The sequence below is a fragment of the Giraffa tippelskirchi genome, chromosome 8 (assembly GCF_054371585.1).
Source record: "Giraffa tippelskirchi isolate mGirTip1 chromosome 8, T2T-mGirTip1v1.2.pri, whole genome shotgun sequence".
NCBI classification, from domain to species: Eukaryota; Metazoa; Chordata; class Mammalia; order Artiodactyla; family Giraffidae; genus Giraffa; species Giraffa tippelskirchi.
The window spans coordinates 152,343,397-152,356,602 of record NC_137282.1 but is presented as its reverse complement, the minus strand read 5'-3'; the positions used below and the strand labels follow the sequence as shown (position 1 = coordinate 152,356,602).

Here is a 13,206-nt window from a genome sequence, read left to right as displayed (position 1 = left end):
GCAAAGTTCTTACTTGAATCCTGCATTTCACAAATTTGGTTGCATACAAGTATGTTCCATCATGTCTGACTCTTAGCACCCCATGGACTGTAGCCCACCAGGCTCTTCTGTCCATGGGATTTCCCAGACAACAATACTGGGGTGGGTTGCCATTTCCTCCTCTAGGGGATCTTCCTGACCCAGGGATCGAACCTATGCCCTTTGAGTCTCTCAGCATTGGCCGGCAGATTCTTTACCCCTGAGCCAGCTGCGTGGTGACAAATTTGGTTACTTTCATTTAATTATGTTTTCTTCCTCACTTTTTACATCTTTTGGAAGCACCATACATGATGTGGGGAATAATATAATTATATATGTGTACTGATAATTTCATAATCATCAAAAACAAAACCCTCCGTAGCACAGATTTAAGAATTGGAATGTCTGGGTTTGAGCCCCATCTCTGCCTGTGCGACCTCGGACCAGCCACTTAACCTCTCTGAGTCTCAGTTACTTTGCCTATCAAATAGGACAAAATATTTCTACCTTACCTATTGCATAGTAGTGTGTGTGTGTGTGTGTGTGTGTGTGTGTGTGTGTATCAGATGAGCAAATGTACATGCAATCCTCTTCTACAACATAAAATGACACAAAGATGTAAACTGTTATTAAAACTCTGCAATGGAATCAACTTCAGGGTTTGCTAGTGTGTACAATACAAATGCCACAGAAATAGTAACTAAGAGCAGGATTTGGCCCAGGGCACTTAACTACAGCATTTTTTATTTTAAGGGCAGAAGGAAAAAAAAACAAATCAAAGACTTTTTATTCAAAGCAGAAAACTTTCAAACAAGTGTCAACACTTGCCAAGGACATGGTTACTAAGTGGCTCTCCTTGAGGGAAATTCAGAGCATGAAGGCCGGCTTCACTGAGCAGGAACTGCCAGAGAAAAGTCTTTAATGTTATCATCTTCCTCCTCCACCCGTGCTCAGAACTCCTTATCTAATCAGCTGGAGACACACATCTTAAAGGTCAGGCAATAAACATGGGATGCGGTCTAAGTATGGATCATGACAGAGGCCAAAACACATGCCGGTCGGGTGGCTATCATTGTGCCCACAGGACGGCACTTTTGCTTTAAGAGAACTATTAATACAAATCAAACTCCTTCTCTCCTAGATTTCTGAAGTGTTTTGTGGTGAAATCTGGCTAACATACAGTGCTAAAAATGACCTTTTGTCCCCAGAACCTAGCAAAGTTTATGGGCAGCTCCCCTGATATGAAATGGGGAGGGCGGTGGGGGGCGGGGGAAGGAAGGACTGCAGCCCCTCCGAATTTTTCCAGCCTGGCCTCCGATTCCAGACAACCGGTTCCAGAAAAGTAGAAATAGAGGGGTTAGTGGAAATTTGCTTGGTGTAAGAGATAAAATGAGAAGTGGTAAAGAGAACTGGACAACAGTGACTGCTTCAATTAAAAACAAAGAAAAAGCGACCTCCCTGGCGGTCCAGTGGTTAAGACTTCGCCTTCCAATGCAGGGCTCTGGGTTCAAACCCTGGCCAGGGAGCCAAGATTCCACATGCCTTGTGGCCAAAAAAACCAAGACATAAAATAGAAGCAATATTGTAACAAATTCAATACACTTTTTTAAAAAAAGGTTCACATTAAAAAAATATATATATATCTTTAAAAAAATAAAGAATCTGTGTATTTGTGGTATTAAAAAAAAAAAGAAAGAACACTCAGATCCATTAGAATGGCTACTATCAAAAAACTAGAAAAATAGCAAGTGTTGGCAAGGATGTGGAGAAACTAGGACCACTGTGTGTTGTTGGTAGGAATGTAAAATGATGCCAGCCCTATGGAAAGAGTATGGTGATTCCTCAAATATTTTAAAACAGAATTACCATATGATCCAGCAATCCCACTTCTGGGCCTCTATCCAAAAAATGGAAAACAGGAACTCAAAGTAATGACTGCACATCTATGTTCATAGTGGCATTATTAACGGCCAAGAGATAGAAGCAATGTCCAGTTATCCATCGATGGATGAATAAATAAACAAAATATATGCTAGAGACATACGATGGAATATTATTCAGCCTTGAAAAGGAAGGGAATCCTGTCACATGTTACAACATGGGTGAACCTTGAGGAATAGTATGCTAAGTGAAATATGCCAGTCACAAAAAGACAAATATTGTATGATTCCACTTATATGCAGTCCCTAGAGCAGTCATAGTCATAGAGAAAGCAGAATGGTGGTTGACAAGGACTGGGAGGAGGAAGTAATGGAAAGGTGTTGTTTAATGGGCACTGAGTTTTAGTTTTGCAAAATGAAAACATTGTGGAGATATTTTGATCAACAGTCTGAACAGGCGTAACTCTACTGAGCTGCACACTTAAAAATGGTTATGATGGTAAAAGTTTATGTTGATGTGTTTTTAACACAATTAAAAATTTTATTTCCAAAGAAAGGAAAACTCTAAATGAAACCTCACTGCCCAGATTAACCTTAAACTAATGACCAAGCTCTACACTTATGGTTTTCCATGCCTGGAAGGTCCAAACTCTTTAGAACAGCACCGGTAGCCAACAAATGTTTAATGTTAGGCAAACCATGTCACTCTTTTGTCGAGAATCCTCCAGTGGCCACAGTCACTTTTATGAGGGCTTCAAAGGACTGGCATCGTCGCCCCAGCCTGCACCCCACTTCTCCGCTCTCACCTCCCTTCACAACCCCCTCAGTTACTCCACCCCATAGTGGATTCCTTCTTGTTCCCTGACCCACTGGACATGTTCTCCCTTTAGTGTCTTTACAACGGTCTTTATTCTTCTCTTCCTGTAATGTTCCTCTCCGAAGTTCCCACCTGGCTCACTTCCTTACCTCCTTTGGATCTTTGATCAAGAGCTCCCTTCTGGAAATGCCCTTTCCTAACCATCCAGGGAAATGCAACCCAGTCCATCCCCACCCCAGCACCCCCTAACTCCCTCCCATCTTTATTTTTCTCCATTGGCACTTACTACCAGGTGACATCTACTTTATTTATTTCTTTGGTCTTTTTCTCTTCACTGCAATGTCAGCGCCATAAGGGCTAGTATTATTTTACTCTTTCAGTCACTGCTTTCTAAAAAATCCTCAGCACCTTGAACGGTGCCAACACATCATGGACTTCCAATAAATAGTTGTCCAATGAATTAAATGATTGGATGGGATTTCCCTGGTGGTACCATGGATAGGAATCTGCCTGCCAATGCAGGGGACATGGGTTGGATTTGTGGTCTGGGAAGATCCCATATGCCTCTGAGCAGTTAAGTCTGTGCACTGCAACTACTGAAGCCCATGCACCCTGGAGCCTGTGCTCCACCAGAGAAGCTACTGCAATGAGAAGCCTGCAGGCCACAACTAGAGAGCAGCCCTCCTTGCCCCAACTAGAAAAAGCCTGAGCACAACAACAACAGACCCTGTACAACCAAAAATAAATAAAACCAGAATGACTGAGTGACCACAGAAAGCATTTGAAGTACAAGATTACTGAATACTTTCTAATTGTTTATAACCCACATCTTTTTCCTGCGACCACTATCCTGGGCTTGGGGAGGGGGCAGGGAATTGCAATACAAACTCTTCTTTGTCTTCATTGCACAGGACTTAACCTGTACACAGTAGCAACCGATTGCTGTTTTTCTGCTGGCACACTCTTTAATCATTTCCTATCAGAGATTAAAAGCAAAGGTCATGTTGGATAAGCACTCAATTAAGTCTTTAGATGATAGTGATGTGTAAACAGACTTATTAGTCCATATGTGTAATTAATTCTCATGCTACTTTCAGGTTGCTTCAACACCATGGTAATACGATTTCTGATAACTTGCTACCTGTATTACATTATGAGTCTCAATCTTGTAGTAAGCCCCCTCCCAACATATAATTGTGGAAAAGTTTCAAAAGTATGGGCAAATAGAAAGACTGTGCAGTTAATTTCCATATACTTGCCCCCTTGATGCTACTATTAACGTTTTAGCGTATTTGCTTTAATACTTAACGGTGCATCTAAACATCTCTAATTTGGAAGGGGGGGTGGTACAGGATACTTCATGGATGGCACATGACAAGGGAGGGCTCCTTAGCCCCTCCTCCTCTTCAAGGGTCTAGGATGGAAACCGTGTTGAGGACAGGAGATGCTCAGTGTGTTGGGGAACTGAGGTGGGGTAAGGTCTCCCCAGCAGCCAAGGGGTTCTTTCTTCTTCTCATGATCTCACTGGGGCTGGTAGCCCAGGGGGCTGTTACTCCTCAGAGCCCACGTGGGCTCTAAGTCCACCCACACTGTTGCCGTAGGCAAAGTCATCGCTATACCAAGACAAAGCGGTCAAGGCCAACCACAGCATTGACCAAAGGAGAGCAGGTGCCACTGTTAAAGTTACAGGAGCCAACCTGGTCCTCAGTGTGGCCCAGGGTGCTCTTTAGGGAGAACTCCGATGTCTGCCTCACCACCTTTTCTTAAAATATTTACTTATGTATCATATTTATTCATTTGGCTGCACCAGGTCTCAGTTGCAACAAGCGGGATCGTTAGTTGCAGCCTGTGAAATCTTAGCTGAGGCATGTGGGATCTACTTCCCTGACCGGGTTTTGAACCCAGATCCTCTGCAGTGGTAAAGAATCTGCCTGCAATGTAGGCAATGTAGAAGCAATCCCACTCCTGGGCATCCCACTCCAGACAAAACTATAATTCAAAAAGATACACGCACCCCTATATTCATGGCAGCACGAGTCACAATAGCCAAGACATGGAAACAACCTAAATGTCCATCAGCAGATTAATGGATAAAGAAGATAAGGTACATATATACAATGAAATACTCTACTCAGCCGTAGAAAAGAAACAAATCATATCATTTGCAACAACACGGAGGGACCTAGAGGTTATCATACTAAGTGAAGTAAGTCACAAAGAGAAGTACAAATACCATATGATGTCATTTATATGTGAAATCTAAACTATGACATAAATGAAGCTACCTATGAAGCGGAAACAGACTGAGAGAACCGACATGGGGTTGCCAAGGCGGAGGGAGGGACTGGGAGTTTGGGGTTAGCAGATACAAACCATCACACATAGAGTAGATAAACAACAAGGTCCTATATTTAATGTCCCGGGATAAAACGTAATTGAAAAGGACACACAAAAAAATGTATACATGTACATGCTGTGCTTAATCACTCAGTCGTGTCCAACTCTTTTCAGTTCCGTGGACTATAGTCCGCCAGGCTCCTCTGTCCATGGGGATTCTCCAGGCAGAATACTGGACTGGATTGCCATACCCTCCTCCAGGGGATCTTCCCAACCCAGGGATTGAACCCAGGTCTCTCGCATTGCAGGCAGATTCTTTACCAGCTGAGCCACAAGGGAAGCCTCATATATGTATATAACTGAGTCACTTTGCTGTAGAGCAGAACTACACTTCAATTAAAAAAAAATAAGAGGGATATGGTAACACGGAAAGCCGTATGTGACAAGAAAAAAAATTAGATTTTTCCCATTGGTGGCTCCTCTAACCAGTGTGGATGATCCCTCAGGTCAGTAGTACTTCACGTGTGGCTGATACAAGGAAGCCTCAGACCAATCCCTTTAAAGAAAAGTGGAAGTGTTACTCCCTGAGCCGTGTCCAACTCAGTGGACTATAGCCCACTAGGCCCCTCTGTCCATGGAATTCTCCAGGCAAGAATATTAGAGTGGGTTGCCATTCCCTTCTCCAGGGGATCTTCCTGACCCAGGGATCGAACCTGAGTCTCCTGCATTACAGCAGATTCTTTACCAACTGAGCTACCAAGGAAGCCCCCCTTATGTCTGAGGAAGATATCAATAGTCAGGCTAACCAGAGCAGGTTCTGAGGGGGTTAATTCTTGAGAAAACACCAAGGGATGTGTCTATTCTTCCAGGTATCTGAGGCTTGCGAGCATGCACTGAGTTTCTACTGGACAAATGTACTGCAGAGAGAGACTCAGAAGGAGAGAGGACTGTTATGGGTTCTTTCACTTTCTTCAAAACCCCAAATTACAGATGTTGTCCAGCCACCGTTTAGAATCCATTAGAAACTGCTGTGTGTGGTTAGCTTATTAGAATAAAGTCATCCTGGGAGTGAATAAAGTCATTCAAGAGCTGCAATTGTGTGAAATGTGAGGTTGCATTATTATAAAGAGAATGAAGTGAAAACAGGGGCTGTGCAGAGGAGGAGAGCCAATCACTGACTGCCAATACTGGATTCAAACACAGCTCCATGGTCCAAACCTAAATCCTATGGATGATGCCCAGGCATCGGAATAACTACAGGGTTTTCTACACTCCCCTTTCCCCTGAGTCTTTGTTGATCTTCCCTTTGAATTCCCAAGACATCACATTTATGTTTTTGTTCAACAGTTCTCCTAAGGAGGGACGAGCCATTGCAAACAATGACTCAAAGTGCTTTCATTAGCTTAGATGAAAGGCTCAGTTACTTTAACCTACTTCTTCCTGCCAACTACAAAAGCAACAGGAGGCTCAGATGTTACTAGGAATTGCTAAGAAGCACTTTGCTATTGAAAAGAATAAGACGACCAGTTTCTTAGAAGACATCAAAAATCGCTTCTCCTGAGGGGTTTATGAATTGTTTAAAGGGTGGGAGATGGGGTTGTATTTTTCCTTGGGATAAGGGCCTGAAAACCTGGGAGTTTAAAATTAACCAGGTAAATATTGAATCAGAATTCCCTGGAGCTGCTGCTATATCCTTGTCAGCTCTCAAGGATATAACAAATATTTATCAAGGACCTACTATGTGCTTGGCACTGTACTAGGGGCTGGGGATACAGCAATGAACAACATGGGCAAAAATCCCTGCTTTTCTTTCATTCTGGTGGGAGAAGACAACACAATAAAGAAAACAAATAAAGGAAATATATGTGGTACATGGTACTAAGGAGAAAGCTAGAACGGGGGGAGAGAGAGAGTTCTAGGTGAGGAGGGGTAATCAATACCTATGATTTTAAATAGAGTGGCTGTGGAAGGCTCCACTTAGAACGAGGGAACTGAGTGAAGACTTACTTGAAAGAGCTGAGGGAACCTTTCATGCAAGCATCTGGGGAACAAGCAGTCCTGGTAGAAGGCGCAAAGGCCCTGATCTGGGAGCGAGCCTGGTATAAGCAACATCCAGGAGCCAGGAGGACCGGAGGGGAGACCGAGAGGGAAACTGGGAGGAGATGAGGCAGAGAGCAACGGGGACGGGCAGGTCACTGGGGCCTTACAGGCCATTAGGATGACTTTCGCTTTTCCCAGAGTGGGATGGGAACCATCGGAAGCTTTTGAGCAGAAGTGGGACGTGGTCTGATCTAGGTCTTGAGTTTTTTGTCTCTGGTTGCTCTATTGACCGCACTGGTTAAGATACTTGGCATCCTGCTGGGCACACGGTATGCATTCCATGAATGTCCATGTTTTGGTGTCTTCCAAATACGTGCAAGTTATCCTTGACTGATAATTTGGAACACTTACTCATATAACCCTACAGCCCCAAAGTAGCACCTTCATTAACGTGTGGATGGTTTGCGATCGTTCAGCCATTCATTCGTTTACCAAATTTTTATTAACGGGCCACAAGGAGCCACACACTGTCCGTTTTAAGCACTGAGGACTCAGTGGTGAGTGAATAAGCTAGAAAAAGTCCATGCCTCGATGGGACTTTCATTCGAGTGATAGGAGGGCAGAAAATGAACAAATAATATATAAATAAACAAATACACATATAATGTCAGGTGTAACAAGTGCTAAGAAGATAAAGTACATAAAAGGTTACTGAGTATGGGTCATTTTAAATGCAACGGTCAGTGATGTATTTCTTTAGGTCAATAACACTTGTTCAGTTCTCACTGAATCAATGGACATGAGTTTGAGCAAACTCCGGGAGATAGTGAAGGACACGGAAGCCTGGTGTGTTGCAGTCCATGAGGTCGAAAAGAGTCGGACCCGGCTTAGCGATTGAACAACAACTTTATGGGCAGGCTTTGCGCTGGGTTCTGAAGCATTTTCTATACAATCTCTGCCCTCAAGGGACTTACAGTCTGTAGTAGGCAAAATTCTATGGTGGCCTCTAATATTCCTGCCCCTGGTGCACACACCCTGCATAAATCCCCAAGACTTGTGACTATGATATGAGAATCACTCCTTTGATTGGGTCTTATTGTATGGCACAGCTAAAAAAGAGAGGTTACCTGCTGAATCTGACTAAATCATATATGCTCACCCTGAAGAAGAGCTTGAAAGCAGGAGAGGGACTCAATGCCAGGAAGGTTCTCTGCTGCTCGTTTTGAAGAGAGAGAGGGACACAGGGGGATGGCTTTTAAAAATCGAGAGTGACTTGAGGTTAACATCTACCAAGAAGACAGAGACCTCAGCCCTAGAACCACAAGGAATTGAATTATGTCAACAACCTGAACAAGTCTCAGAGCAGATTCTTCATCAGCCAAGTCTCCAAATCAAGCCTAGCTAACACCATAATTTCAGCATTGTGAGAGCCTGAGCTGAGAATATGGCCATGTTATGCCTGGTTTTCACACTGGCAGAACTGTGATACAATAAATCAGTATTATTTTAAGTAGCTAAATTTGTGGTAATCTGTTATTTAACAATAAAAACAAAGATAGACTCTAATAAGACTTCTGGTTTCTGGTCCAGCATATAAGAAGCTAAAAGTCACCTCTCTATCCTCACAACAATAAAAAACTGAACAAACTTGAAAATCAACTCTTTTTAAATCTGTAAGAGAAGGGAGGTCACAGGACAAACTGCTGCCCCCAGAATTAGACAGACTGACAGGCAAATACGAAGAATCACAACTTACTGAAGCAGAAACCTTTGCGGGAACCAGGGCGGGAGTAGGGAACTTGAGCTGTAGTTGACAAATTGCTGGAGGCTCCATGTGGATAAGACTAAGAAATAAAAACTCCAGAGGGACCCAGTAATTGGGAGCCACACCACATTTTTGTGAGCTTTGCCTTCAGAATCTCTAGCAGGTCTTCACAGTGAGTTTCAGAGAAAAATCCCCTTGTGATTCCAGCAGAAGAGGAAAAGGAGTCATTTTGAAATACACCTGAAATACATTCTGCTCTTAACAAGCTCTGTTCTCAGGAGAAACTATTTAACCAGAGCTAATCTTCTGGGGTTTTATCAAAGACTAACTGATCTTAGGAGAGGAAAATACTTAACTAGCTGGCTTGAGCCTTCTACGTGACAGAAGAGAAAATACCCAATTCCAGAGCCCACTCCAGTCATCCTGCCCTACTTGAAGAGTAGGAGGGAACCTGAGAATTATGTGTGAAGTTCACAGTCCAGAGGCATAGGTGCACTAAAAGACCAAGTCCCAGGACTTTCCTGGCAGTCCAGTGGTTAAGACTCTGTGTTTCCACTGCAGGGGGTGTGGGTTCGATCCCTGGTCAGGGAACCAAGATTCCATGTGCATGGTACGGCCAAAAAATTTTTTTAAAAGAAAAAAGACTGAGTCCTAATCATAGGATGATAAAAAAAAAGATGCTCCCCTTTCTGTCACCCCTTATCATCATATCACTGAAGGCCTGTTTATGGGAGTTGTTTTTTTCAAAACTCAGTACACCACATCCAGCATTGAATGAAAGATTACAAGGCAGACTAACAGGCAAAAAACACAGAAGAGACAGAGCAAGCATGAGATTAGGCTGAGATATCGCAGAGATGTTAAAATTATCAGGCCAGGAATTTTAAATAACTATGGTTAATATGCTAAGGGGTCTAATGGAACAAATAGACATTGTGCAAGAATAGGCAGGGTAGGCATTTTCCTCACAGTTCAGTGATTAAGACTCCATGCTCCCAATGCATGGGGCCTGGGTTTGGTCCTGGGTTGTGGGGAGGGGAACTAGATCCCACCTGCTGCATGCTACAATGAAGATCTTGCATGCTACACTGAAGATCAAAGATCTTGAGTGATGCAGCTAAGACCCAGTGCAACCAAATAGATAATTAAAAAAAAAAAAAATCAATAACAAAGATATTAAAACCTTTTAATTTTTTCTTCTTTTTTGCCAGGGACATGGTACATTTTCAGTTCCATGGCACTTCCCCACTCCTACTGATGCTTCATGGAATTACCTCCCAAATAAACTAGAGTCTCAGGGTCTGCAAAGGAAGAACTCAAGTAGGGCCAGCTTCATTGTGTGTGACCTGTGAAAGACCTTGTGTCTGATTTAACACTCCACTGTTGCCATCTTGAAATTATTAATAATTCATAAACAAGGAGCCCCATGTTTTTATTTCACACTGGGTCCTGCAAATTATGTAGTCGGTCTTGAACACAACTTAAGACAGTGGTTTAGCCTTCCATTTAGGACTGGGGTCCTTAACACCTACTGTGTTATTCCTGGGCTCTGCAATTATGATTCATCATTCTATGACAAGAGTGTGATTGAGAACTTAAGAGAATAACTGAATTTCATTCTTCTGTCAGGAATCACACTTTGTGCTATAAGACTTTCATTGGTGGTCACATAGCTTGGGTTGGGATTATTCCTTTAAGGTCAAAAGAAAGCTTATTATATTTGTAATGTGTCATCACTGATGCTCCATCAGCCCTGTGCTCATTATTGCAATTCCATGAACTTTTATTTTCCTGCAGAAAAATTTCCAAAGATTTCCACATCTTTGGATCCTTCCAATCAATTTCTGAATGTGTGGTGGCATTTCCCATGGGAATAGTCAGTTGGCTCAGATTCCTCTGTTTCTCATCCTATTTGTATTAATATAGACTCTCAAGCCATAAAAATCTGTTCTCATGAGGAAGTAATTAAAAGAAACATGGGAGATTGTTTGTATGGCGCTGGGCCTGCTCTGAATGACGAAATACGTCACTTAAAATTCAGACTTCAGCCAAAAGAGGGAACTCTTCCCTTTTGTTGGTTGGCCAGACCAAAGCATTTCACACCTCAAGGGGGCTGTGTTTTGAATGGATGGGCAGTCCTCTCCCTCAGAGTCATCACACCTCTTCAAGAAAGCTTTCTACTTTCCAGATTTAACATCAACAGATACATACCTTACTCTTCCCTCTCATCTCAAATCAAATAAGATAGTTTCAGCCTTTTCAACTAAAAACAGTCTCCCAACAGAATGTCTAAACATTAAGGAATTATTGAGTGTGGGTGGAAAGTAGAATACAAATGCTCTAAACTTCAAATGGAAAAAACAGAGATTTCTGCATGGAGGGAAAGGTAGGCCAGATGAACTTCTGCTAATTTCAGAGTCAATAAGCTGGTCAGCTGAAGAATTGGTGCTTTTGAACTGTGGTGTTGGAGAAGACTCTTGAGAGTCCCTTGGACTGCAAGGAGATCCAACCAGTCAATCCTAAAGGAGATCAGTCCTGAATGTTCATTGGAAGGACTGATGTTGAAGCTGAAACTCCAATACTTTGGCCACCTGATGTGAAGAGCTGACTCATTGGAAAAGACCCTGATGCTGGGAAAGATTGAAGGCAGGAGGAGAAGGGGACGACAGAGGACGAGATGGTTGAATGGCATCACTGACTCAATGGACATGAATTTGGGTGGGCTCTGGGAGTTGGTGATGGACAGGGAGGCCTGGCATGCTGCGGTTCATGGGGTCGCAAAGAGTCGGACACGATTGAGCGACTGAACTGAACTGAACAGGGAAACTACAAAGGGCAATAGCCAAAAGGTCTTTGGGGAAGTAGAGGGTCTGGGAAAATCTGCTAGAAAACAATGTGCTGACGTAGCCACATGGAAATGGTTGATGGGAATCCCTGCAGTAGACGCAGACTTATCCTTAGTCTCAACACTATGTTTTCTTCCCTTCTTGGCTTTGCGCATGGTGGCTCGTCTACCAATCCCCTTCAACCAGTCACTCCCCCTCATCCCTCTAAGCCTTTCTCTTGATGTAATTTCCTCCAGGAAGCCTTCCCTGCCCTCTCCTGCTGCCGGGTCCTGGGTTGGGCCACAATGATTCAGCACTGCTCCACAGTGCTCCCCAAACTCACCGTGCATGGATCTTTGTTCAAACAGGCTGTCTACTGCAACTCCCCCGGCTGGACTGTAAGCTCCTTGGGAGCAGGTGTGATGCCTTATTTATCTTTAACTTTTGCACACAGTTGCAGCTTCTTACTAAACCTCGGTGGGATGACCATCTGATTGGCTTCACTGCCTGATCTCCTTCCCAAGAACTGTGACCATCGTGACCACCAGAACCTTCCCAAGGACGAGGATGTGAAGGAAGAGGCACTGACTACCCAAGAGCTCAGAAAGTGAACTCTTCCTAGTGAATGAAAACGGCAGCTGGTCAAAGCTCAAATGTGATCTGAAGGGGAACATTTGCTATCGGACCACACCCGTGGACTTGGTTAGTTCTTCCTTATTTGAGGGTGTGTCGCTTCCTTTTGTCAGATGTCACACTTGCCCCATGAGGAGGAGCTGTTTGTTTCTATTTTTAATGTTTTGTTTATACATTCTAATTTTAACGAAGTAGGTGCCTGGAAGGCCCCTGAGCCTCCTATTGGGTGAAGGGCTTGCATTACAGATATAATGGTCTCTAGGTACAATGGACGTAAATGAATACAGGCTCTGAAGGGAAACAGGACACAGCCCCTCAGCTCATCATTCTCTAGGCTTTTCTGACAAACGCAAAAGTGGACAGATTCTGGGAGCTGGCAGAGCCATGGGCTTTCAGTTAGAACTGGATTCAAGGAATTCCCTGGTCCAGGGGTCAGGACTCTGTGCTTTCACTGCCAGGGGCCCAGGTTCAATCCCTGGTTGGAGAACTAAGATCCTGCTAAGTCACGTGTTTCAGTCTAAAACAAACAAACAACAAACTAGATTCATATTCTAGTTTTCTCAGCTTTTGGGCAAGTCACTTCAGTTCAGTTCAGTCACTCAGTTGTGTCTGACTTTTTGAGACGCCATGGACTGCAGCACGCCAGGCCTCCATGTCCATCACCAATGCCCAGAGTTTACTCAAACTCATGTCCATTGAGTCGGTGATGCCATCCAACCATCTCATCCTTTGTCGTCCCCTTCTCCTCCTGCCTTTAATCTTTCCTAGCTTCAGGGTCTTTTCAAATGAGTCAGCTCTTCACATCAAGTGGCCAAAGGATTGGAGTTTCAGCTTCAGCATCAGTCCTTCCAATGAATATTCAGGACTGATTTCCTTTAGGATTGACTGGTT

General features: G+C 43.5%; 1 long non-coding RNA gene across 1 annotated transcript in view; it reads right to left on the bottom strand.

The window, feature by feature from the left end:
* Positions 1–13,206, bottom strand: part of LOC145516690 (uncharacterized) — a 49,813-nt gene that overhangs the window by 24,101 nt on the left and 12,506 nt on the right. The window lies entirely within an intron of this gene.